Source organism: Triticum aestivum, chromosome 3B (assembly GCF_018294505.1).
Source record: "Triticum aestivum cultivar Chinese Spring chromosome 3B, IWGSC CS RefSeq v2.1, whole genome shotgun sequence".
Taxonomy (NCBI): domain Eukaryota; kingdom Viridiplantae; phylum Streptophyta; class Magnoliopsida; order Poales; family Poaceae; genus Triticum; species Triticum aestivum.
In genome coordinates this window covers 748,622,678-748,627,310 of record NC_057801.1, presented here as the reverse complement: position 1 = coordinate 748,627,310, position 4,633 = coordinate 748,622,678, and the positions used below count along the sequence as shown (strand labels likewise).

Below are 4,633 nucleotides of genomic sequence, written 5' to 3'. Positions count from 1 at the left end.
TCCTGGACTAGGGGGTGTCCGGATAGCCGAACTATCATGATCAGCCGGACTCCAAGACTATGAAGATACAAGATTGAAGACTTCGTCTCGTGTCCGGATGGGACTTTCCTTGGCGTGGAAGGCAAGCTTGGCGATACGAATATGTAGATCTCCTACCATTGTAACCGACTCTATGTAACCCTAGCCCTCTCTGGTGTCTATATAAACCGGATGGCTTTAATCTATAGGACGAATAACAATCATACCATAGGCTAGCTTCTAGGGTTTAGCCTCCTTGATCTCGTGGTAGATCTACTCTTGTAATACCCACATCATCAATATCAATCAAGCAGGACGTAGGGTTTTACCTCCATCAAGAGGGCCCATACCTGGGTAAAACATCGTGTCCCTTGTCTTCTGTTACCATCCGCCTAGACGCACAGTTCGGGACCCCCTACCCGAGATCCGCTGGTTTTGACACCGACAGTGAGCATGAATGCCTGTATGTGAGTGTCTCCGTTTGAACTATGTTTCTTAATTATTATTGTTATTAAAAACAATGAAGGAGGACGGGTCACCGCTCACCACTCCCCAAGCCGGCGGATGGAAGAGGGGAGGGAGGCCAAGATGACGTCGGGTGGGTAGGGTTTGGGGTCTGGTTTGGGGACGAGAGGTGCGACAGAATTATTAATATCACTAGATAATACCCCCGCGCGTTGCTGCGGGAATTTTTTGTGTTTCTAAGTAGCATTCAGATAACAAAGAAGATAACAATTTGAATCAAAATATGGTAGATTTCATATAGAAGTGATAATAATCAACAAAACAATATGTTTATAGATAGGTGATTCAAGTTTAGTATCTATTTGATTTTGTTTGTGGGTGCCTTGTATAATGTCCCAGTTTCTTTCATACTCAACAATGTATCAACGGTGTTTTCAGGCGTAGACTCGCATTTGGAAGTAAAAAAAATATGGTTCTTAATTTTCTGAGAGAAAAAAACACTTGTTCTTTTATGTTCTTCATTATTGCAATTGCATCTATGTATTTCTTTTGAGTTTCTTTTTTTGAGATCTAGAGTAAAAAAAGTCAACTCAGATTGGACCAGTACATTCAGTTAGCATAAGTGGTCGAAGGCTCTCCGGGACATCAGAAATCTATGTATTTCTTCTGAGCTTTTCTAATTCAAAACGGTGGAAGACCATGACATATGGTAGTTTGAAGAAACCGTGGAATTCAGCAAAAGACATGTGCAGGTTTCAATCAGGGTAGATGCACGTAAAAGGTGAAATAAAAATATATAACAAACAAATTCTGTTGTAAAAAAGTATGTTTTCAGATGAGAACGGGAGCAACGCGTCTTTCGATCTTCATCGCCACTTCGCAAGTGCCTGATACAAAAGACAAATAAGAATAACAATGAATACTTCATTATCCCCTGAAGATGAGAAAGGGAGCAATGCGTCTTTTGTTCATCGTCGCCAATGCCTGATACAAAACACAATTAAGAATAACAATGAATACTTCATTATCCCCTAAAGATATATTGCTAAGATCTTCACATCATTAAACATCTGCCAATGCAAAAGGTAACTGAAAAAAATAAGTAAAGAACCAACTGGCTTGTTGCCCAGAAATCTGAATACACATTGTCATATTTGCAAGAACACATCCATGGTTGCAATTCAAATAAGCAGTGCGGATCGTGCAATTGCTACATATAGAAGGAAGAATATTAAGGAACTAAAGCAAGTAGGGAGATAAAAATGAGATAATAAATACAGCAGGAACCAAGTGTTGAGGTCATATACGGTTGCTTACCGGTCGGAACCTATTTTCCATCAACGGCAACATCCATCATAATTTCCACACGCCTACAAGAACGAACCAATAACTCAACCTCTGAAACACGATGTATCTCAAGCAAACAGCCAGACACGTAAAAAGCTTTTTGTGCTAGGCAAGCAGAACTGGCACAAGGAAGCAACATCCAAGAAGAAGCAAACCACGTGATCTCCTATAGCCAAGATGACATGATATGGAAGTGGGAGGGATTAAATAAAGGAACATATATTAGGAAGGAAGAGATACGTACAGATCAAAAGGTTTCGTCCTGTGGCTTGGATCTGGCTGTTGAAGAGCACGGGGAGATCAGTTTCTTCGCTTTTCGTTCGATTACTACATGAGGAAGCTCGCAATCTGAAGGCATACGAGGGAGACACGATTACACGGTGGCGGCGGTGCCATCAGAGGCCGTGGCGCGTGGATCTATCACAGGGATGGTCAGATGAGCCGATGGCGGAACAGAGTACTCCGTGTCTAGCACTCAGCCTCCAAATCGCCATGGCGGCCGAGCTCCAACCTGTCAAGTGTGATTTTAAGAGAAGGAAGAAAAACGTACAACAAAGAAGATGGCATGTAGCTAGCGCAGTACAATATGAGAGGAGGTGGCTTCACCGAGCGCATGAATCGAGAGAAATCGATCCAATCCCTATCACTGGTACTGCCAAACGCACCTTCACGCCGACCCGCCGCTAGATGCTCCCTCGTCCGCGACTCCATAGTCTGCTCCTCCGGTGCTCAACCTCGATCGCTCCACAGCCCGGGCACAGGCATACAAGGACCTGCTCCTTCACACAAAGCTTGTTGTCTAGATGGAAGGAATGTGCGTTGGTGGAGGAGATCATTAGTAAGAGAAGGCAGAGTGCCGGCGTGAAAATTAATAGCAAGAGATTTGTTGCTGAGAGAAATTAATCGTTGATGCTGAGAAACCGAGGAGAGGACCAGGCAGACGATGCGGCCGCAGCCCCACACTGAGGTCTTTCCATTTCTCGAGAGAGAGGCGTTTTGGTGGGTGATTTAAGGCTGATCGGTCTTCATCTAGGGGAAATATAGCTGGGCTTCGGCCGGTTATTTAAGTCAGATAAATACAACATGGCCATATAGGCCCACACTGAGGTCTTTCCATTTCTCGAGAGAGAGGCGTTTTGGTGGGTGATTTAAGGCTGATCGGTCTTCATCTAGGGGAAATATAGCTGGGCTTCGGCCGGTTATTTAAGTCAGATAAATACAACATGGCCATATAGACTGGTGATGATAGGAAGAAAAATGCTGATGTGACAAGTGATGAGGTGATAGGTTGCATGTCAAGAGAAATAGGATAGTGGGGATGAACTATTTAGATATTATAGATTATAAATTCACAGTCGTTTGGTCATTATTTCTAGGCATTTCTGGCTCAGATTAGCTATCTTAATCCAACGTCCCCTCGTTATGTGGTCGCTACAAACAATCACTAAACGTATTGGGCCACTTCTGTGTCACAATTTGGACGTCTAGTATTATATTCGGCTGGACCGCTGCTCCGGTGACATTTTTGGTACCATATCACACGTTGATTTTTTGGGAAATTCCTATTTGCTGCTCTCTACGACAAACTGTCGCCGATTCGCACAGAGCTAGCGACTAGCGAACACGGTGGGCCGACCCAATTACGAAATAAAACGTGTTGCAGTTCTCGGTTCTGCGAACCTCCTAGAAGCTTCCCGGCCGGTTTTGGGAAGGTTCTTGAACCGGTTTTCGGTGGTTTTTGGTTTTTCATTTGTGGTTTTTCTTTCTTTTTATTCTCCTTTTTCGTTTTTTCCGTTTCATTTTTTTTCGTCTATATTTTTTTTGTTTTTTTTCTATTTCTTTCATAGTTCCTTTTTGTACTCAATTTCTTGTTCTATTTTTCTTTTTCATAATTTCAAAAAAATTAAAAATGTTCAAATGTTCCTGTTTTTTATTTTATTTAGAGGTTCAAAAAATCATTATTTTCAAAAAAATGTTCGCATGTTTGGAAAAATGTTAATAAGTTCAAAAATTGTTCATGTTTCAAAGTATTTTCACAAATTCAAAAGTTGTTCTTGATTTTTTTTAAAATATTCTCCTTTCAAAATATGTTCATAAGCTAAAAAACAGGTTTTCAAGTGTCATTCGCAAATTCAATATAGTTTCATATTATTCACTTTTTAAAAAATTTGTTTCGAGCTTCAAATTTTGTTCACAGATGCAAAAAACCGTTCCTTTTATCCAAAATGTTCCTGTTTTAAAAAATGTTCCTTTTTCCAGCATTTTTCATAAATTCAAAAAAATCCCATCTTTAAATTTTTTCAAAATTTTAAAAATCACATTTTTGAAAAACAAATGTTCGTGTTTGTGAAAAAAAAGTTGGAATTGAAAAAATGTTCCCATTTTTTAAAATTTGTTCACAAATTCATATGTTCTTCCCGTTTTGAAACTTGTTTATAAATTAAATCCAAAAGATGGGCAATTATGCTTAGTGGATTCAGTTATGCTGGATGGATTTAGTAATTGTGTAGTGGTTTGAAGTTTGCAGGAAGTTAGTGATTCAATTATGCTAAGTGTTGGTTTCTGTTTGCATTAAGTACATAGCAGAAATGCTCTATCTTTGTAGCTAGAGTAGTGCAAAAATGATATCTATCTCTATTTAAAAATAGTTGGCACTGGATTGAGTTATAAATGTGTATATATCCTCTGTATATTAACTGTACTGAATTGCATAGATTTCTTAATTTGTACATCTCCTCCTTGTATATTAACTCTATTTTAACTGAATTTAGTACTCAATTTATGCATTTTCTTAAGTATGTGG

At 39.7% G+C, this 4,633-nt stretch overlaps 1 long non-coding RNA gene across 1 annotated transcript; it reads right to left on the bottom strand.

The window, feature by feature from the left end:
- Positions 1-1,123: 1,123 nt before the first annotated feature.
- On the bottom strand, positions 1,124-2,858 carry LOC123066326 (uncharacterized). Its single transcript, XR_006431307.1, has 4 exons — positions 2,496-2,858; positions 2,075-2,341; positions 1,801-1,853; positions 1,124-1,467 (listed from the first exon to the last, which is right to left on the bottom strand). It is a non-coding gene; the product is annotated as an uncharacterized lncRNA (long non-coding RNA).
- Positions 2,859-4,633: the final 1,775 nt, after the last annotated feature.